This window comes from Mustela lutreola, chromosome 7 (genome assembly GCF_030435805.1).
Source record: "Mustela lutreola isolate mMusLut2 chromosome 7, mMusLut2.pri, whole genome shotgun sequence".
Lineage (NCBI taxonomy): Eukaryota > Metazoa > Chordata > Mammalia > Carnivora > Mustelidae > Mustela > Mustela lutreola.
In genome coordinates, this window is record NC_081296.1 from 91,076,012 (window position 1) to 91,099,494 (window position 23,483).

Consider the following 23,483-nt stretch of genomic DNA (forward strand, 5'->3'; position numbering starts at 1 on the left):
GAATTTATTATATTATTCTATTCTGTATATGTTTGACATTTCTATTGTAAAAATCATTTTTTTTTTAAAGTTGGCACAAATAAATACATGCATGCTTTCAGGATAGAAATTATGAAGAGAGCGATTAATAAAACAATGTATCATTAGTGAATTTCATGCAGAGGCAACATCTTTCTATATTTTCCCCCAAATCTATACTCATTGTAAAATGTGAAAATAGTTTAGAAATGTCACTATAGAAAGTGAAAATTCTCTTCTTCAATCAAATGTCTAAAAATACTGAAAATTGTCATGTCTTTTGCGCATGATAAATATTCTCTTTTGCATTTAGGAAATGCATGAAAGATGAAATTTAGATCAAGAGCAGGAGAGAGATTTCTGTTGAACCACACTGCTTTCGCTTTGCAGAAAGATTAATGTCTGCTCTAGAGTTAAAAAAAAAAAAAAATCCTTTATATGTTAATCCATTCTGTAGTGAAAACTATAGCCAAAGTGGCAGTCTGGAATGTTCCAGAGTGCATCTACCCCTGTCTTTAATCCAGGTGGCAACTGCAGATTAATTCTGGTGTGGTTAGGCCTTCCATGAAGGGAAATTTGAACCCGAGAGCTTATGTTCTCAGCAGTGTTAATTGGAAGATGTGGAGTAAGGGGATTTCCACTCTTTGTTAATAAGATCTCCAGGCGTATTTCCTCTTTGTTTTTGCATTTTCCTGAGCTATGAAGCAGCTGCAGGGTAGTAAAATCTGATTTCCTGCACTTAGGAATGCTGGCTTTACTTTTGGAGATTTATAATGGGAAGAGTGAAATGTTTATGGATTGAGCTACCTACACAGTTGATTTAAACATTTGTGTTGTTTATAAGTTCACTGCATTCGTGCCAGTGGTAGGTTTGCTCAGATGATTTGAAGTAGCAGGTAACTCAGTTGTCTCAGAGGCAGGCATTCATGGATTACTGTTTTAATTAACTATATGCCTCTTTGCAAACTAACTGAAAAACTATGAATGGCAAAATTGCATTCTGCTGTATGAATAAAAATGCTCTATCTCCTTTGCAGATTAATACAGTATAAATGCTTATCTTTTTTTTTTTTTTTTTTTAAAGATTTTATTTACTTATTTGACAGAGAGAGAGAGACAGCAAGAGAGGGAATACAAACAGGGGGAGTGAGAGAGGGAGAAGCAGGCTTCCCGTGGAGCAGGGAGCCAGATGCAGGCTCGATCCCAGGAGGCTCCATCCCAGGATCCTGGGATTGTCCTGATCTGAGCTGAAGGCAGTCTCTTAATGACTGAGCCGCCCAGGCGCCCCTAAATGCTTGTCTTTGGGGTTGAACTGATTATTTTAACCTATAAATTCCCCAAAATGAGAAAAGCAAGAGGGTATTTTTCAGGAAAATAGGATAAGGCTGTATCAGGTACTGTGCCTGGGTACAATATCGCTGAGAATTGAAAAGAATTTATTAGTAGAGTGAAGGCTCAGGTGCTATTAAACATTAGGTGAAAGGTGAAAGGCATTATCATAAATTAATACCTTTTCTGCAGGCAATATCTCATGGCCTAATAACTGTGATTCATTTTTTTCAAAATATATTTGAGAAAAAAAAATATATATATATATATTTGAGGACCTGTACCACATATAAACATGGGCCAGACCTTTGGATATAGAATTTTTTGAAGCGATCTCTTCCCAAATTGCAACTCTCACTAAGTTTGTGTTAATAGTATCAGGCTTCTGTGCAATCAGAGAAACCCCAGATGATTATTAGAAAGTAAGAACTGGTTATTATTTTTAAATTTTTGTTTTTCCAACTTTTTTGAGATATAAGTGACATGTAGCATATATTTTTTTTATTTATCAGAGAGAGAGAGAACCAACTGAGCCACCCAGGCGTCCCGACATGTAGCATATTAATTTAAGGGGTGCAACACAGTGTTGTGATATATGTAAGGAAATGATTATTATATAAATTACCAGAATAACCTAACAGATCACTTCCAGAACTAGCAGAGCTGAATGATCAGGTCCAAATCACTGCGTTCATTGTTCCTGACAGCTATGTTATCAGGGAAGCTAAAGTAGTTTTTAAATCCAAAAGTGTTTACTTTTAATTTAACATTATTGTATTAAAATAAAAGTTTTAAAGTAGAATACCTTTATAAAGTAAAGGAATGATAGTAGGTTTTGAGGGGAGAGGAAGATGTCATAACTCTTCTCTCTTGTTTTGTAATTAACTCTGATGGTTTTTAGGTTCTGTTCCATGAGATTCTGAACTCCCAGAAGCTTCAGTAGAATTTTGTGTAAATATGTGTGCAGTGTTTCAGGTGGGTTTTGGATTGGTAGGTAGATACCACACATCTATCCAGAATAAAATTAGATTAAATTTCCTATAGCTAAGGGCATCAACATTTATCTGAAAATGGCTAAATATAGAAGAAACAGGTGCAGGGTATTTCAACAGACTTTACCTCCGTCACTGGAGTCCATAATGGGTTGAGCAGCCAGTGACAATGGCCATTCAAGGTAGGATCTCCCTATCTTAGTTCACATTGCATTACAGATTTTTTGTATTAGGCTGATACCACTGTTTACAAAGACTTAACGCCACTATCTAGATGCCTCCTTTAAGAAGACTTTTAGGAATATTGGGCTCTTGGACTCCCATGTCCTCTCCTCCCTGGAGGAGAAAACCCATTTCCCTGCAGTGGAATGCATTTTTCTCCTGGAAAAAGACCCAAAGTCTTTATGGAGTCCCAGAGGTGTTTTTTTTTTTTTTTCTTTCCCCTTCAGCTGCAGTGCTCCTTTGTCCCAGTGACTCCCAAATTGTGTTCTTTAATCCTCACTATTCTTTCGAATGCCAGGTCAGTATAATCACCTGTCTGTGTGACATTTATATGTGATTATGCCATTATGGACTCAAATTCAGTGTGTCACAAATCAAATTCTTCACAAATGCTCCTTCCGTTCTGGCTTCTGATCACACACCATTGAGTTTCTTTTTGTGACTTTGCTCTTTGCCACCCAGACTGAAGAGACTAGAACTGTTTTTGATTCCTCTCTTCTCCTTAATCTTTGTGTCTAATCAGTCACAGATCCTCTTGGGCAGTATTTCTCTTATCTGCCTCTGCTCTTCTATTCCCACAGCTCTCATCCCTCCACTAGATCCTTTCTCAACCTCAGCTTCCATTGTTACCTTCTGGTGTTTTTCTTGTGTCGACACTCTCCTGCCATCATACTTTCACACTATTGCCAGATCAGTTTTCTCAGAACAGATTTTGATTACATTTTTCCCTTGCCTGAAACCCTTGTGGCATTTCCCATTCCTACCCTAAAAGTAACTCCTCCTTTGGCCGCAGCCCACTTTTAAAGCCTCATCTCTTACCATTCTCCTCCATAGGCAGACAGTGCACCTAGAGCTGATGGCTCACTGACTCTGGCCTGCTTTGCCCTTTCTGTTCCTCTGCTTTTTCTCCTCCTCTAAAATGTACACTTGTTTTCACATTTTTTTTTCTTCAAGGCTTGTCTCAAGTCCTTTCTCTGCCATGAAGGCCTCTCTAATCTGCACGGACCTTTTCTTCTTTGGAACTTGGAGCATTTCTGAACCCTGGCACGCACTTGGCTATTTACCCTATACCGTCTGTTCTTGTTTTAGTGCTTAGGTTTTCACATTGGTATCTGATGTCTCGTCATCCACCTTACAAGCTCTTTGAAGGACAGGGTACCCTTCTTTGTATTCTCCATGAGGCTTGGCATCAAGGAGGCATGCAGGAAATATTGTTATTTATACATTATCATCCAGTGGTTATATTTCTTTTTTTTCAATGTTTATATTTCTTATGTGATAGCTACCATGTATTTAATTATATTGCTTAATCTTTACGGAAATTTTGTATAGTATTATACATTATCATACAGTATTTATATTTCTTTTTTCAGTGTTTATATTTCTTATGTGATAGCTACCCTGTACTTAATTATATTGCTTAATCTTTACAATAATAATTTTCAGTAACTTACGAAAGCCACACTGTTTAAGTCATGAAGTCAGGATTCACACTTAGCTCTTTGGATTCAATTATACACGCCATTTACACTTACTAGTAATTCTACTTATTAGTTTGATGTATTTTTGGGGGGGGGTGGAAGAGTGCTTAACACCTACCTTGCTATTACTTGCTTGATTAATGGTAGCAGAAGAAGTGTGCAAGCATGGATTAGCAGTTGTTGCTAACAGGGCTAAGGCAAATAGATGCAAACAGTGCCAAGCAAACTGTGTCAGGGTTCACAGGAAAATAGAATTTCCCCTTAATCTCGTTGCTTACTGGTGGAATGACTCATCTTCCAGTTGTACGTTGTTCTTAAGTTATTCAATATTTGTATAAGTTGGACATGGGAGAGAAAACTGCTGATGAGATATACAAACCACGTCATTTGAGCTTATGACTGTTCCTGGGATAGCCCCAAGATGTCTGCCTGTGTATTCTTGCCTCTCCAATTTACTTTTGACTCTTTCATCTTTTGAATTTCTTTCAGAATGAAACCACTTCCCAGTTCCTTTCAGCTTTAGGAGGCTACTTTTTATTACTGTGATGCACAAGGCTTGACCATATGCTTACTTTGTTATAGTCAGATTTAGGATTGTTTACTCAGACACTAGAAATTCCAGGAACTGAAAAATTTCCCTTCTCTATTCTCCCTTTTCTATTCTTGATTTTATTTTTTTTATTTTCATTGAAAGAGGACAAAAAGCGGTGCCTGGGTGGCTTAGTCATTATGCATCTGCCTTCGGCTCTGGTCATGATCCCAGGGTCCTGGAATTGAGCCCCACATCAGGCTCCCTGCTTGGCAGGAAACCTGCTTCTCCCCCTCCCACTCCCCCAGCTCGCATTCCCTCTGCATTCCCTCTCTCGCTGTGTCTCTCTGTTAAATAAATAAATAAATAAAATTTTAAAAAAAGAAAAAAGAGGACAAAATGATAACCCAGACCATTTTCTTTTGTAGTTAACAATAAAAATGAGTATAGACGGGGGGGGGGGGGGGGGGGGGGGAGGGGGGAGAAGGGAATGGGATTATGGACATTGGGGAGGGTATGTGCTTTGGTGAGTGCTGTGAAGTGTGTAAACCTGGTGATTCACACACCTGTACCCCTGGGGATAAAAATATATGTTTATAAAAAATAAAAAATTTTAAAAAAATGAGTATAGATGACAGCAAATTCTGCCTCGATGCTAGTGAGAATATGTTAACCTTTGATGGGTTTTGCACATACAATGTTGTTTCTGGTTTATAAACAAAAGCTTATTCGGCTCAGTAAAGTAATGAGTTAAGTAGGAGTTAGAAATAGAGGTTCTGTGTTTTTTATGTGGTCATTAACTTGGTTTCCCAGTGTATCTCAGTTTCCTCACAGCATTGTTTGGAGGACAGAATCAGAAGGTATATGCCCATTGTAAAGCATAAAGTAGTTTTCAAGGAAGCATAACAGGCAGTCCTAGTGGAAAAGACTTGATTTTATGAATCATCTGTGCCTGTGTAGTGCTTGGGCAGTGGATCTAGTCTCAGTCCAGAGCCCTTCTGAAGGGGATGAGCTGTATGGTTTCTTTGGCCCTTGAATTGGAACACCTGGGAAAAAATGAAGTATAGACATGCTTTTCTTACACACATGGAGGCAGGTTATTGGTACCTACAGGGATCCATCCATCCTACCACCGGAGCAGGGAAAGTTATTTTCCTTTATAGCCCAAAGAGTTATAAATAGTGACAAACTGCCGATAAAACTTGTGCTGTTATTACTACTTACCTAAGGCACACGTTAGATGCTTTTCAAATGCTAATCAAATCATTTAATTTTATCGAGTCCTTACGGTAACCCTTTGAAGCAGGTAGGTGGCCCCACTTTATACCAGAGGAACCTTGAGGCTTAGAAAAGTGACCAAAGTCGTTAAGAGGCATCTTCTCTTCTTCTGGCAGAGAAGATGCAAATCCAGATAGACTTATGGCTAGTTCACACTCCTTTAGCACATTCACAGCTCCTCTGAGGGCTTGTGCTTGTATCTGAGAAGGATAATAATTATACGGTATCCAAAGTTACTGTTAAAGGAAACATTTTGAGTTTATTTTTTTAGGGTGGACAATGAAAAATCTATAAAGACTCTGAAAATGAGCCTTGGACGATGCTCTGTAATTGCTTTTCTCTGGGAATTCTTCTTGAGGGCTTTAGGTTCTATGTGTCATACTAAATTTTTCTTCAAAACTTTTCTCTCCCTTATTTGAAAAGTGTTTACTTAATGATTTGGGGGGGGGGCGTTTTTCCAGTGGGTTTCAGCTCTGCATATTTTTATTTTGTTTTGGTTTGGGATCATCCAGTGAAAGGACTTAAATTTTCTGTGTGTTTGCTTCCAAGGAAGGAGGGAAGTTTAGCACAGTGTTTATGCTTTAGAGCTGGTTCCTGGTTGTGTGTAAAGCAGAGGGGATTTCCAGAACGTGTAAGCGTGGATGAACTCCTTTAACTGAAAGCAGAATTAAAAAACAAAAAACAAACAAACAAACAAAACGTGGTTAATAGCATTTCTGGGAGCCATGTTTATCGCCTTTCCTTGTGTAATGTGTTCCTTTCTAATTTGGGAGCAAGATTCTGCAATTAAAAGATGTATTGCCTTAGAAGAAATGTATTGCCTTTTTGCCTTTCTTTTAGCCCTTCTTTGTAAGTCAGGGTAGGATGGGAACAGAAAGAGTGGGATTAAAAGAATATGGCTTTTTGTTCTGCCTAAAAATATAATTTCTAACTATTTTTAACTGAACAAGATCTATTTCCTCAAAGTCCATGCAGGAAATAACTTTAAACTTGTGAGTAAATACCATTTTTCTGGGATATTTAGTAGACGAATCTACTTGTAAATATACTTAGCTGCTGGAGAACACGCCTTGAACACAACCCAAGGTAAATGTGGACAGCAAAGGACTTTTTACTACTTGTTGCAAGTAAGGAGACAGGGAGATAGCTCTAAAAGCACTACCTCTCTGTGGGGTTGCTACATGAAGCTTTTATTCAGTGTATTGGGGGCAGGGCAGGGAGTTTACAGACAACTTGTTCAATTGCTCATGCCTGGCATGTGAATATACATTCAAATATTCAAAAACGGGCAGAAAACTCTGCCCATAGGAGGAGATCTTAGTATTCTAATGAGCTAAAGGTAACTTCAGGTCAGCTTCCAGGAGTCCCTGCACAGGTTCTCAACTCCAGTCCAGTTCAAACCGACTAACATGTAAGGGGCTATATCAGGCCAGACACAGAAAGGGGCTATCAGGTAGAACACCTAATGAGTGTCTCCTTGGCTGGAACTGTTGATTCTGCAAAACAAAACACATTCCTTCCCTACTTGTATCCCTTCTTGTTCTCCCATCCATTTTTTTGTTTTGTTTTGTTTTTTTTGTTTTTGCTTTTGTTTAAAAGCTTTTCTTTTTGTTTTGATATAAAAGTCTGAAGGTACACATCTTTGATACATAAATGTGACCACCCACGCACAAACATTTTTAAATGAAGTTTTTTTTCTTTTCCTTAGTAGTTTTTTTTTTAACTTAAAAAAAATTAACATATAATATATTCTTTGTTTCAGGGGTACAGGTCAGTGATTCATCAGTTTTACACAATTCACAGCACTACCAAAGCACATACCCTCCCCGGTGTCCATCACCCAGCCACCCCATCCCTGCCCCCACCTCAAGCAACCCTCAGTTTGTTTCCTGAGATTAAGAGTCTCTTATGGTTTGCCTCCTCTCTGGTCCCCTCTGTTTGATAGCTTTCAGCTCTCTTAGATTTTAATCACTTCCCTTTTCATGGAGTTAACAGAATGACTGTAATTTACTTAATCGGTTTTCTATAAAAGGATATTTGGGTTGTCTAAACTGAGTCTTACTATTGCGAACATGTCACAGTGAATCTCCTTGCACATTTGTAATTTCTCACATACACCAAGACAGCTGTAACAGATTTCTGCAAATGGGATTGTTAGGGCAGTGGAAATGTATCAGTTTTGATTGGCTGCCATGGAAATTTATCAGTATACATTCACATTGATCAGGAAAGTATGAGAATTCTTGTTCCTTCACACCTTTGTGTTTCAGTGTCATCAAACATTTTGATTTTTGCCTCTCTGAAGTGAAAAATAGATCTCAGTATAGAATTAACTTACATTTTTTTTAAACGAGTCAAGCATCTTTTCATAGGTTTCAAAACCACTTGTATTTTTTTTCCTGAAAATTTCTTGCTTCTTGCAGGAAAGAAAAATATACTTGTAAATCTTTTAGAAGACTCTACTTGTAAATCTGTTTGCATGTGTTATATTCTATTTTAATTGTTTACTTTCCTCCCCAAATGCTGGTTGCAACCTATTAAATTGATTTCATAACCCAGTACTGGGTTGTGACCTACAATTGAAAAATACTTCATTAGACTTCTCTATGCAGGTGAAATCTCATTAGTCTATGAGTAGTCATTTTTGGGGTAGGGAGGAGGAGAAGGAGGAATATCTCAGCCTAAATAAGGAAAAAAGACTACTTCAAGGCAAGTATGATTTCTCTATAAAAGAACTCAGAAAGGAGATTTGCATTTCTTTTTTTTTTTTTTTAAGATTTTATTTATTTGCCAGAGAGAGAGAGTACACACAAGCAGGCAGAGGCAGCAAGAGAAGCAGGCTCCCTACCGAGCAAGGAGCCCGATGCAGGACTCGATCCCAGGACCCCAGGATCATGACCTGAGCCGAAGGCAGCAGCTTAACCAACTGAGCCACCCAGGCGTCCCGGGATTTGCATTTCTTTCCCATTGTTTGTAAATACGTTAGGGGGGAGGTCAATAGTGTTGACTGGTGTGCCTTGCATCAGAGCATAGGCTTTTTTTTTTTTTTTTAATTTTTTATTTTTTATAAACATACATTTTTATCCCCAGGGGTACAGGTCTATGTGGGGCTTAAGTGGGTAGAAGAAGAATCAATGAAATAAGATGGAATTGGGAGGGAGACAAACCATAAGTGACTCTTAATCTCACAAAACAAACTGAGGGTTGCAGAGCATAGGCTTTTGAATGCAAACTGGTATAGCCACTGTGGAAAACAGGATGGAAGCTCATCAAAAAGTTAATAACGAGGGCACCTGAGTGGCTCAGTGGGTTAAGCCACTGCCTTCAGCTCAGATCATGATCCCAGGGTCCTGGGATCGAGTCCCACATCAGGCTCTCTGCTCAGCAGGGAGCCTGCTTCCTCCTCTTTCTCTCTGCCTGCCTCTCTGCCTACATGTAATCTCTCTCTGTCAAATAAATAAATAAAATCTTTAAAAAAAAAAAGTTAATAACGAACTAACCTATGATCTAGATATCACACTACTGGGTATTTACCCAAAGAATAAAAAAACACTAATTCAGATGGATGCTCCCTTATGTTTACTGCAACAGTATTTACAATAGCCAAGATATGGAAGTAGCCCAGTTGATGAATGGATAAAGACGATGTGGCATATATTGTTATATTTTTTGCTTTAGATATGATTTTCAAAAAATTATTATTAATACCCATGTCAAGGAGCTTTTTTCCTATTTTCTTCTAGGAGTTTCATGATTTTAGGATTTACTTCTAAGCCTTTAATCCAGTTTGAATTAATTTTTGTGAGTGGTATAAGATAGGGGTCAAGTTTCATTTTTTTACATGTGAATATCCAGTGTTCCCAGCACCATTTATTTATTTATTTATTTATAAAGATTTCTTTATTTTAGAGAGAGTGAGCAGGGAAGAAAGGGAGAGGGAGAGAGAGTCTTTAAGCAGACTCCATGCTGAGTATGGAGCTGGACATTGGGCTTGATCTCACCCCTGAGATCATGATCTGAGCTGAAACCAAGTGTCAATGCTTAACCGGCTTTGGCATCCATGTACCCCTCCCAGCACCATTTATTGAAGAGGCTGTCTTTTCTCCATTGAGTATTCTTGAGTCTCTTGTTAAATATTAGTTGACTATATATGCTTGGGTTTATTTCTGGGCTCCCCATTCTGTTTCATTGGTCTGTTTGTTTTTATGCCAACACTACGTGGTTTTAATTACTATAGCTTTATAATATATCTTGAAACCAGGAAGTATGATCCTTTTGATGAAGTTCTAGAACCTAGGTGAGGTTCAGTGGGGTAAGGTCCGGAGCCGATGACCAAGAGAGAATTCTTGAGACATCTTTGGTGCAGAATGGTGGTTTATTAAAGCACGGGGACAGGACCCATGGGCAGAAAGAGCTGCTGCCTTGGGGATGTGAGGAGTGGCTGATTATATACACAGGTATATATAGGGTAGGTGAGGACAAAGGGGATATTCAGAAGGGCTATCAGGATAAAGAAACTGTCAGGATATTGAAGTCCTGGTTATTATTAAGCCAAGGCCGTTTTTCCCTTTAATGAGGCACTAGCATGAAGACAATTGGGAGTTTCCTGGTGGAATGTCACATTCTTGCTATCAAGCGTCCTTGTTAGTGAGATTTGGGTTTAGAAGAAATTTAATTTTATTTACATTTCCTTCTGCCTCATCCTCCTTCAGTTTTTATGGAGGGGAGGGTGATGTTAGGGCTTGAGGAACTGAGTTATGTGCCTCTGGAAATTGGGCTATTGATAAGGTAACTTCTTTGTTGTAAATCTCTAGGACATTTGTAAACCAAGGGAGACTCATGTCTTGCAGGATTGTGATCTCTGCAAGTGTTAACTATTTGTTTTTCTTTTAGGGCATTCAGGGGTGCCTGAGGAATGTCACACATATTACTGAGGGGAGCAGGTGGAGAGGGGGTGCAAGGTGCCAGCTTTGGCTTTGTCCCCAGCCAGCCTCCTGCTCCTTCATTACCTTGTTCTTCCTTCTTCCTTGTCAGTATTTCTTTGATTATTTGGAGTCTATGTGGTTCCATATAAATTTTAGGAGTGTTTTTTTTTCTGTTTCTATTTTAAAAATGCACTTGGAAACTTGATAGGGATTGCATTGGATCTACAGATGGCTTTTTGATAGTGTTGACATTTTAACAATATTAATTCTTCTAATTTACCAACCCAGGATACCTTTCCATTTATCTGTATCATCTTAGATTTCTTTCATCATTTTATGAAAAGTAAACAAAGGACCTGAATAGACATTTTTCCAAAGAAAATTTGTGAATGGCCAACAGGTACATGAAAAGATACTCTGTATCACTAGTCATTGGGAAATACAAATTAAAACCACAATGAGATATCACCTCATACCAGTTAGAATGGCCATCATCAAAAAGATAAGAGATAACAAATGCTTGAGTGGATATGGAGAAAAGAAGATCCTTGTGCACTGTTGGGGGGGTCGTAAATTGGCACTGCCAGTGTGGGAAACAGTATGGAATATGGAGGTTCCTCAAAAAATTAAAAATAGAACTACCATATGATCCAGCAGTTCCAGTTCTGGAAATATATCCAAAGGAAATGAAAACACTAGCTCAAAAAGATATCTAAACTTCCATGTTCATAGCTTTATTTACAGTAGCTAACACAGGGAAACAACTTGTGTCCATTGATAGATAAATGGATAGAGAAGTTGTGGCATATATATACAATGGGAATATTATTCAATCATTAGAAAACGAGGAAATTTTACCATGTATAATAACATGGATGGACCTTGAAGACATTATGCCAAATGAAATAAGTCTGACAAAGACAAATACTGTATGATCTCACTTATATGTGAAATCTAAATAAAGAAAACCCACCAGACTCAAAGAAAGAGATCAGACTTGTGGTTACCAGAGGCAGAAGGTGGGGAGAAGGGGAATTGGAGGCAGATGGTCAAAAGATATAAACTTCCTTTTATAAGATAAATAAGTACTAAGTATATAATATATAGCATGATGACTGTAGCTAATACTACTGTAGGATCTGTGGGAACTTGTTAAGAGAGTAATCTTAAGAGTTCCCATCATAAGGAGAAAACTTTTTTCCTTTTATTGTACCTATGTGAAATGATGTTAGTTAAACCTAGTGTCACAGTCATTTCACAATATATGTAAATTGAACCGTCATACTGTAGATCTAAAAGTTACACAGTGGTGTGTGACACTCATTTCTCAATAAAACTGGAAAAAGCATAGGCCATAATTTATTAGTATGTACTGTCCAGGAGGAAGGAAAAACTGACACAGGGCTGGTGCCTGGGGGTTCAGGCCCACCTGAGGACTATCTTCAAACATAGCTGTTTTGTTGTCTTCTGGCTTTTGTGGTTCCTAGCTTGATTTTTATTGCTCTGAGGTATAGTGGCACACATGAGAGCATGGATTTCTAGGTTTTAAATCCCAAGTCCACCACTTACTGATTCTGTGACCTGCTTAACTTCTCTGTGCTTTAGTTTCCTAATCTGTTCAGTTCCTAATCATTTTTAGGAGTGAGAGAGTTAAATGAAAAGCACTTAGAATTCTTGTTTTTCTGTACTTTGTGATCTACATGGTACGTGGAAAGCCCTATAAAAGTCTTTCTGTTTATTATTTGGCTTGCTGTATGTAGGATTTCTTTCTTTAACCTCAAAATTTGAAATTTTGTGAGAAGAGAACTAGGTGAATATTTTCATTAAGTTTTCCTTCAGTCTCATGAATCTTTGAAAGACATAGATTTTTTTTTTAATATTAAGAAAGTTGCTTATTTTTAAAAAATGATTAGTTCTCATCTTTTTGTTCTGGTTTATTCCTCACTGTTGTGAGGCTTAAGTTGTCTCTACTTTCTGTCCTTTGTATCTATAATTTGTTTTCTCTTAGCAGTCTCTCTTCTTTTTCTCCGCCTTCTAGTAGAATTTCTCAGCGTTTGTGCTGCATTTCACCAAATACATATTTTAGTAAATTACTTCTGATCTTTACTGCTTTGGAGATTTAAATTCTGCTGTTGCATTTCTTTTCTTTCTTTTTTTTTGCATTTCTTTTTTTTTTTTTTTTAAGATTTTATTTATTTATTTGACAGACAGAGATCACAAGTAGGCAGAGAGGCAGGCTGAAAGAGAGAGAGGAAGAAGCAGGCTCCCTGCTGAGCAGAGAGCCGGATGCGGGACTCGATTCCAGGACCCTGGGATCATGACCTGAGCCGAAGGCAGTGGCTTAACCCACTGAGCCACCCAGGCGCCCCTGCATTTCTATTTTATTTTTGCCAGATCCCTTTGCATTTCTTGCAGTTCTTTCCTTAAAGCTTATTGCTCTTCCTTCATAGATGCAACTGAGTTTATCCTCAATAATAAACAATAATAAAATGTATCCTCAATCCCCTGAGTTTTTGTTGTTTCTGAGGACTTCCTCCCTCTTCTTTTGCTGCACCACCCATTCTATCTGGCCATTTGACCCACTCTGGTTTTCTCTAGTGCCTGTGCACCAATGATTCACAGATACATATACCTCCAGCCCTCACATTCTCACCAAACCCCAAATTTCCTGTTGGGCATCTTCCTGAATAATATTCTTTCAATGACAGGATGAGAGTGGTAAACTGTTTTTTATTCTTTGTAAATGTCTATTTGAATGATAGTTTAATTGCATAGAATTTAATATTTTCCCTCAACACTTTGAAGATAGTATCACAATATCTTCTGGTCTCTATTTTAGTTATGGTTGAGACATTTGCTTCCCACCCTTTGTTTGTTTGTTTCTTTGTTTGTTTGAAGTTTTTTTATTTATTTAAGTAATCTCTATACCCACTGTGGGGCTTGAACCTTATGACCCTGAGTTCAAGAGTCCCATGCTCCTCCAAGTGAGCCAGCCAGGCACCCCTTTGGTTCAAGTTTTGTTCTATAGATCATCTTTGTCCTCCTCATTGCTCTTAACATTTTTTTTTCACTTCTGTTGTTTCATTATGGTGTGTGTGTGTGTATAAATGTATTAATTTTTCCTGCTTGAGATTCACTAAGCTTCCTGAATCTGAGGTTTTATATCTTGAATCACTTCTGAATAATTCTCAGCCCTTGTATTTTGTATTTTCCAAGTACTGCTTCTCCTGAAATTCTTTTAGACTTTTGTGGGACCCTTTCACTCTCCTCCATGTCTCTTACTCTTTCTTTCATATGTTTCATGTCATTGTATCTCTGAATTGCATTCTGGGTAGCACATTTAGATATGTCTTCTAATTCACTGCTTCTTACCTCAGATGTGTCTGTTCTTTCTACCCATTTGTTTACAGGTTTTTCCCCCATTGTTTTCAATAATTTACAGACCACAAAATTCACCATTTTAAGTGTACAGTTCAATGGTTCTGAGTAAATTTATAAACTTATGTGGCTATCAACATGACTCAGTTTTAGAATACTTTTTTCACTCCACAAACTTTCATCATACCCTTTGGAGGACAATCCCTGCTCCTACCCCTAACCCCAGCAACCACCGAATTGCTGTCTGTCTCTGTAGTTTTGCCTTTACTAAAAGATTCATATAAATAGAATCTAATCTGTAATTTTTTTTGTCCTTAACATAGTGTTGTATATTTGTTTTTAGAATATTTTAGATTTTTTTTTAAGATTTTATTTATTTATTTGAGAGAGTGAGAGCGTGAGAGGGAAGAAGGTCAGAGGGAGAAGCAGACTCCCCGCAGAACTGTGAGCCTGATGTGGGACTCAATCCCAGGACTCCAGGATCATGACCTAAGCCAAAGGCAGTCGCTTAACCAACTGAGCCACCCAGGAGCCTATATTTAGTTTTAAATATGTTTTTGAGTTTATGTTACAGGTATCAGTAGTTCCTTTTCATTACTGAGTGTATTCTAATGTATTAATACCTCACAGTTTGTTTATTCACCACCTGATGGACATTTGAATTTTTTCCCATCCATTTAGTTTCCATTATTTTAAAATTTTAATTTTATAAGTTCTCTTTCAATTTTTTTTCTTCATTCTTTCATGGTCTATTTCTTTTCTTACAGGTTTGATTCGTTTTTTTATGTTTTAAACTAAGTATGAAAACTAATTAGTTTTCATACTTAGTTTTTATTGCCTTTTAGATTTCTTTATTCTATATCCTGACTTTTTTGGGATTTAATCCTTCTGTTGTGTCAGAGGACTCACACATGGTAGATTGTTTACCCTTGTGTTTTACGCTTTTTAAATTGATAAGGTCAGTTTTAGAGGGACTTGCTTTTCCTGGGAGAATTCCTTTCTTGTCTGGATTATTGATAGTGTCTCTCTGGAGAGGTTTTCTCTTAGCTTCTGCCATGTGTCCAAGGTATATTACTGGATCAGAGCCAGTTTTGTGTTTTGTGTTTGTTGTTGTTGTTTTAAGTAAGCTCTACACCCAGCGTGGGACTTGAACTCATGACCCCAAGATCAATAGTCAGATGCTCTACCGACTGAGCCAGCCAGGCACCCCTGGTTCACAACCAGTTTTTGTGTGATTTCTTGGTGGAGCATCATGAGTTTTGTATCACATAGTTTGTCTAAATTTGTACTCCAGCCTATTTAAAACATAAGCCTGAAGTTTCTTTTTGTTCAAGGATTTGTTTTTCCCTACTTAGATCCCTGGTAGAGATAGAGAAGGTGGTGTATCGTGTTTTGATGACAGTGTTCCTATTTGTAAAGGTTCCTCTTTCATTCAGGAGTTCACTTGCAATTTTTCCCTTCTTTGGGAGGTTTGATATATCTCCAGCTCCCATGGGGATATCAAAAGCCAAGCTCCTGTTTGCTAACATCCATCCCCTTTCTTTTCTTCTCTTCTAGACAACATTAACATCAACCTTTATCCTTCCCGTTCTGATTTTCAGATTTGGCCTCATCTCTGGCACTGGGAGATTTCTTTCTTTCTTTCTCACAAGTTCATCCATTCATAGGTAATTTTTTGCAATTTATACAGCCTTTTAGACTGTATTTAGACACAGCAGGAAAGGTTTGTTTTCTTTTTGTTTTCATCTTACTGGAATCAGAAAATTCAGATAAGATTATAAGTATTTAAAAATAAGATAGTATACTATGGAAATTATAGCTATAACTACTAAGTGAAAAATATCTTCTAAAACATGGCTTGCTATTAGGTAAGTCTAAGCTTTCTAAGACTATTAGTTGTTTGATTGCAGCAGTGTTTTCTAGACATATGATTTCATTTTTCTCTGGCTACATTAAGGCAATCATTTTAGTTTCTTTTAATTTAGAATTTATTTGTATTTCATGGTACAACGCAGGCGCACATAGAAATGTTGCCATTAGATGCAGAGCTGGACTTTGTATTGTGGTTCCCATGTGAAGAGCAGTGCTTGCCACCAAAATAGCTGGTATTCCCCTGTTTTTCCATATCCGCTATGACTAAAGCCAGTTGTTCTAATACTCCCTTTCTTCTGATCTTTGGAAAATATAATCTGATTGTTGTGGTGCGTTGGATATAATTAACTTGTTAAGTTCACTGTTTCTTTTATGATGTAAAGTTTTGAGTATACATTTTGTAGTTGTGTTTCCCCTTAGTTGCCATTCTAGAGTAGGATGTTAACTCAATAAAATAAATGAGAGAGATGTGTTTTGAATTTCCTGGTGAGATTTGTATCACAGTCTCAGAAGTAAACTATCATAAACACAGACCATCATTCCAAAAAATGGAAGAGTTTTAACCTCTTCTAAGTGGCAAGGTAGAAAGGAAGTTTTAGCATGTTTTCAAATATCACCTGTTGAGAAAAATCAGTTGCTTAACCTCTTTGCCTTCTCATCCATAGCGTAGGAAGAGGAATAAATAGCAGAGTCAATTTTTACTGCTATGTATGTTTTGAGAGTCACTTAAAATTAACGAGATCAGCTCTGTGACGGCAAGTGCTGGGGTTACCTCTAGAATTCATGTGTCACGTGTAAGGCATAAGCTGTTCCATTCTTTTTTTTTTTTTTTTTTTAAAGATTTTATTTATTTATTTGACAGAGAGAAATCACAAGTAGATGGAGAGGCAGGCAGAGAGAGAGAGAGGGAAGCAGGCTCTCTGCTGAGCAGAGAGCCCAATGCGGGACTCAATCCCAGGACTCTGAGATCATGACCTGAGCCAAAGGCAGCGGCTTAATCCACTGAGCCACCCAGGCGCCCTAGCTGTTCCATTCTTTTATTTCTCTTTTGCTGCACATATTTGGATCATTTTGCTACTCATTTGTGATTAGGTAACAACTATAAAACAACAAATACCAGTTCTGCTTCTTTGTTCCTAGTAAGTTGAATAAAATAGGCAATGTAAGACATTTGATTAGCTGTTTCAGAATTGTTTTAAATTTATTTACTCTTTCCCATATGGTAATAAAAAACAAGAACTGGCTTTTTAAAATTTAAACTTAAAACATAATACACAAAGACTTTATACTTATTCTTTGAGCTTTCAGATTGCCTAGTTGTTAATCCTCAAACATGCAAAGTTCTGTGGTGTTTGGCTAAGGGCCTTGGCAGTTTTTCCCTCTGCCTAAAAGGCTCTTCCTCAGAAGCATGATTGACTCCTTCACTTCATTCAAGTCTTTGTTTAAATGTCACCCCATTAGAAAGGCCATTTCTTTTCACCATATCTTAGAGAGGGGCCAGGAAGAGTGGTGCTAACACCATAACCCAATTAATTTTTCATCAAGGCACTTTTTTTCCATACCTAAAATTAAATATGTAGTTGTTATCTTGGTTTTGTTTCCTCTACTAATATGTAAATTTTTTTAAAGAGAGGGAGAGAGAGAAAGAGCAAGTGCAGGCAGAGGGATAAGCAGTCAGAGGGAGAAAGCAGGCTCCCCACTGAGCAAGGAGCCAGATGTGTGGGACTCAATCCCAGGACACTGGGATCAAGGCCTGAACTGAAGGCAGATGCTTAACTGACTGAGCCACCCAGTCGTTCTTAATATGTAAATTTCTTGAGCTCAATGAAGTGTTCACAGTTCTGTTCCTAGGAGTAAGAACATTATCTGGCACAGAGTAGGTGTTTAATTAAAATCTGTTGCTTGACTAAGTGAATGTATTACAAACTTATGGTCTATGGGTGGAACATATCCATATATTTTTGTTTGAAGATCCATCTTTGTATTTTACTCTTTATAAAAATTATTTGATAATACTTCAGAATTCCAGGTTTGTTATTTTCCTTGAAAAATTTTAACTCTAAAACCCGGGTATTAACTTTTGTTTGGCAGCAATTAGCTGAACTAAGAACTGGGCTACTCCCTTTATAAGAGATCTACATTCTCTAGTTTGTTAATCTTTAAGATCTTTTTCTATAAAATCTTGCCTAATCCCTATAGGCATTTGAGTTAACAAACTCTGTTGCAAGTCATGGTATTTATAATTCCTGTGCAATAACACTTTTCAGATTTAAATTTAAAAGTGTAAAATAGGTAAAAACAATAGAAGTTGTGACTGTTATGGAATTTCTAAAATTCAACTGTATATTGAATTTGTAAAGCCTATTATGTTACAAAAATGAAGAATTTCCTTTAGGCCAATGAGTACTTGAGAAAAAGCTCCACATCATTAGTCATTTGGGAAGCGTACATCAAAACACAATGAGGTACCCATTTGACACCCACAAGCATGACTGTAATAAAAAACCCATGGAATAACAGGTATTGGTGAGCCTGTGGAGAAATCGGAAGCCTTATACATTGCATTTGGAAATGTAAAATGGTGCAGCTACTTTGGAAAATAGTCTGGTAGGTGCTCAAAAAGTTGAACTTAGAGTTACTGTTACTATATATTGTAACTCATGACAGTTTCCCATGTAAGACTTGTACACAAATGTTCATAGTAGTGTTTAGTCTTAATAGCCAAAAAGTGGAAATAATCCAAATGTCCATCAACTAATGAATGGGTAAATAAAAGGTGGTATAGCCATACAATGGAATATTATTTAGCAATAAAAAAGAGTGGAATACTCATTTATGTTATAATGTTAACAAACTTTGAAAACATTATGTTGAGTGAAAGATGTCAATCACAAAAGACCACATGTTTCTGTAATTTGTTTTATATGATATGTCCAGAGTAAGTGAATCTATAGAGACAGAAGATAGTTTAGTGGTTGCTATGTAGTAGGGTAGAGAAATGGAGATTGACTGCTAATGAGTATGGAGTATCTAGTAGGAAAGCCAGAATATCCTAAAATTAGATTGCGGTAATGTGGCACAACCTATAAACTGTATTCTTCAAATGAGTGAATTGTATGGTATGTGAATTATATATCAATAAATTTTTTTCCCAAAAGAACTTATTTTGTTAATCCAAGATTGGTGGATTTTCATTGCCCAGATCATTAGTCAGTCTGTGATCAAATACAATCTAGCAGCAGTGCTAGAAAGAAATATTTATTTAAATTTACCCTCCATTAAAACGGTTACGCTTGCAGATTTATATTTTCCTATGTGTAGTTAGTATGCTGTCACAGTAGGTCAGCTCTTTCTCTGTCATTCGTTATCAGCATGGTCTGCTCAGTGGCTTTTGAAAAAAATATTTTATTTATTTATTTATTTGAAAGAAAGAAAGGGAGAGAGAGTGTGCGTGGCTGCAAGCGCAGGGAAGGAGAGGGACAGGCAGACTGCGAAATGCAAGCATGCATATGGATCAGTGCTTATTTAATTAAATTAATTAATTTTAAAGATTTTATTTATTTGTCAGAAAGAGCGGGAGTGAGAGCACAGCAGGGGAAGCAGCAGGCTGTTTATCTACTGATGGACACTAAGGTTGTTTCCATGTCTTGGCTATTGTAAATAGTGCTGCAGTAAACAGGGATGCATGTATCCTTTTGAAATTCAGCTTTTTGTTTTCTTTCTGGGTGAATACCCAGAAGTGGAATTACTAGATCACATGATATTTCTATTTTTAATTTTTTGAGTCACCTCCATACTCCTTTCCATAGTGGCTGCAGCAATTTACATTCCCACCAGCATTACATGAGTGTTCCCTTTTATTCACATCCTCACCATCATTTGTGATTTTTGGGGTTTCTTTCTTTCTTTTTTTTCTTTCTTTTTTTTTTTTGGATACTTGCCATTCTGACAGGCTGGAGGTGATACCTCACTGTGATTTTGATTTACAGTTCCCTGATAATAAGTGATACAGAGCATTTTTTTATGTGTCTGTTGGCGATTTGTATGTCTTCTTTGGGAAAATATTTATTCAGGTTCTCTTCCCATTTTTAAATTGGATTATTGTTTTGGTGTTGAGTTATATGAGTTCACTTTATGTTTTGATCAATAGTTATTTTTTTTAAGATTTTATTTATTAGAGAGAGCAGGAACAGGAGTCCCCCTTTTTATTTTTTACAATACTCCTTTTCTTGAAATCCATTTTGTCTAACATTAATGTCACTGCAACTGTCTTTTTTATTTATCTTTGTTCCTAATTTTCCAAAAGTGGGAACAATTCAACTGGTCCTTTAAGGGATTTTATTTATTTATTTAGACGGGGAGAGAGAGAGAGAGCGCTCACACACAAGTAGGGAGTAGGATCAGAGGGAGAAGGAGAAGCAGACTTCCCACTGAGCAGGGAGCCCAAGGCTGTCCTCAATCCCAGGAACAGAACCAGGACCTGAGTGGAATGAAGGAAGATGCTTAACCTACTGAGTCCCCCAGGCGCCTCTGTCACTGCAACCTGCTTAAGCTTACTGATACATGATATTTTCCGCCTACTTTTTATTTTCAGTTTATCCATATCTTCATATTTATATTATGTCTGTTATAAACAACATTTTTGATAGGGTTGAATTTAAATTTTTTAAAAAATTTAAATATTTTTATTTTGTAATTTATTTCCTATTTATCCAAAATATTTTTTATCCTTTTGTCCTTCCTTTCATGTTCTTTTGGGCTAATCAAAAAAAAATTTTTTTTTTTTTTTAGGTTTTATTTATTTATTTGACAGACAGAGATCACAAGGAGGCAGAGAGACAGGCAGAGAGAGAGGAGGAAGCAGGCTCCCCGCTGAGCAGAGAGCCCGATGCCGAGCTCGATCCCAGGACCCTGGGATCATGACCTGAGCCGAAGGCAGAGGCTTTAACCCCCTGAGCCACCCAGGCGCCCCCCATTCACTTTTTATCTATACCTTTTCTTCATTATTTTTTAAATGTATGACTTGGGATGACAAAACCCTTAACTTAATCTAGTTGACTTAGAATTTAGATCATAGCATTTTACATAAAATGTAGGTACCTAGCAAAAAGAAAAGAACAGAAAAAAAAGAAAAGAAAAAAGAAGTAGTACGTAGCAGTAGAATTCCATTTACCACTTCTTGTCATTTGTGCTGCTGTTGTTACCCATACCACATCTGCATGTTTTATTTACCTATGATTTATTCTATTTTGCGTTTCTTAGTATTCACCTTGCTTTGTGTTTTCTCTGCTTCTTGGGTCTGTAAGTTACATTTGTCACCAAACTTGGGGGACGTTTTGGCCTTTTATTCAAGTATTTTTTTCTACTCTCTTTTCTATCCTCTCCTTCTAGACTGTAATTACCCACATGTGAGTCTGTTTGACATTATTGCAGAGGTAGGTTACCAAGGCTTTATCTTTTTTTTTTTTTTCAATCTTTTTTTCTTCAGGTCGTATAATTTCTGTTGCTTTGTGATTCATGTTCAGTGATTCTTACTTCTGCGATCCCTAATCTACTATTAATATCCATCTTGTGAATATTTTATTTCACATAATGCTTTGGGTTCTAGAGTGTTCATTTTTATGGTTTACATTTTTCTGTTTTCCCTTCTTTGATTTTATTATAACTATGATTATATTATAATTATTTATTTCCCTTCTTTGATTTTATTTTCCTTTAAATTCTTGAATATATTTAGAAGAGCTAGTTAAAGTTCTTGCCTGCCATTGGGGAGGGTATGTGCTATCGTGAGTGCTGTGAAATGTGTAAGCCTGATGCTTCACAGACCTGTACCCCTAGGGCAAATAATACATTATATGTTAATTTTTTTAAAAAAGTTCTTGCCTGCTGACTAGCATCCAGACCTTGCTTGATTTCTGTTCACTTCTTTTTCTCTTGACCATGATCATATTTTCCTAATTCTTCTGGAATATTTAAAAAATATTCTTAATTCACTTGAGAGAGAGAGAGCTCAAGCACATGGGCAGCTATGGAGGGTAGAGGCAGAGGCAAAGGGAAAAGCAAACTCCCTGCGGAGCAGGGGGCCCGATGTGGGGCTCATTCCAATTTTAGTATATGTGCTGCCGAAGCGAGCACCCAACGTGGGGCTCAATTCCAGGTCTCAGAGATCATGACCTGAGCTGAAGGCAGATACTTAACCATCTAAGCCACCCAGGTGCCCCTGTTTATTAATCTTTTAATTGTATATTGGACATTGTGGGGAACACAATGCAAAGGCTAAAGATTCTGTTATCTTTTCCCAGAGGTTATTAATTTTTTGCTTTGCCAGGGTGTTATAGTTGGTTAGACTGACTACAAACTCTGTCATCTTCGTAATGGATAGTAACTGAAATCTCTGCTCAAGTCTTTTAAGTGTTTCATTGGTTGCTTTTCCTGGGCCATGGAGTCTTCTCCATGCATGTATAAATAAGAGTTAGCCAAGGATTTGGGCAGAATTACGCAGACTTTTGTGATTCCCTCCTTTGTAGCATCCACTTTCTCACTTTCCAGCCTCTCTGACATACCTAAATGCTGTGTTCTGATTTCTCAAACCAGTAAGTCTGCAGTTTTCTGCTTGATTTCCAGCCACCTCTGCCAGCCATTCGAACTGGAGAGTTCCCTTTGGGAAAAAGCCATATACAGGCACATTTCACCGGGTACGGTCATCCACAGGTAGATAACAAACCACCCAAATACAGTGGGTTTAAACAGAAACGCTTACTATTTTTATTATCTCATAGTTCTTGAGTTTGACTAGACTCTAGTTGTGTGGCTCTTGCTAGGGTATTCTACCATTCTAATTAAAAGGGGGCTGAAGTGTTGAATTCTTCATCATCCTCATGGGGCTGATGGTTGATGCTGGCTATTGGATGGGACTCAGTTGGACTATCAGGGAGCCACACTGTCTTTCAACTTTTGCATTCTATTGAATTTCTGCCTGCTTTTGGTCATTTTCTAATACCTTCAAATAGTTGTTTTTCATATAGAATTTATATTATGTGATAGTCCAGTACAGACTATACTATCATTACCAGTGATGAAACTCCCACTTCTCCTTTTCTTTCCTCCATAGTACACATCACACTTGACATTTAAAATAATTTATTAACTGATTTATTTGGTTTATTTTGTGTCTTCTTCCACTAAAATGCAGGCGCCATTAGAGTTTTGTCTCTTTAGTAACTGCTGGGCACATAGTAGATGCCCCACAAATATTTGTTGCCTATTTCAACTCCTCAAAATAGCTAAAAGTAAACAAAATAGTCTTGATGACCAAAGAGGGGCTATTATAGAGCCTTGTTCTTTCAACACGTTGCACTGGTAGGCTAGCATATTTGAGATTTACATCTCCTTGGCTTAAGAGCAGGTTATAGATTCTGACATTTCATTTTCATCATGAATGCCACGTTGAGTCAGTTTA

At 37.3% G+C, this 23,483-nt stretch overlaps 1 protein-coding gene and 1 non-coding gene across 4 annotated transcripts in view; one reads left to right on the plus strand and one right to left on the minus strand.

Annotated features, from left to right (window-relative positions):
* The window catches only part of PRORP (protein only RNase P catalytic subunit), a 142,498-nt gene that overhangs the window by 26,242 nt on the left and 92,773 nt on the right, over positions 1 to 23,483 (plus strand). The gene's annotated exons all lie outside the window — the stretch shown is intronic.
* On the minus strand, positions 15,285 to 15,357 carry TRNAN-AUU (transfer RNA asparagine (anticodon AUU)). Its single transcript has one exon. It is a non-coding gene; the product is annotated as a tRNA-Asn (tRNA).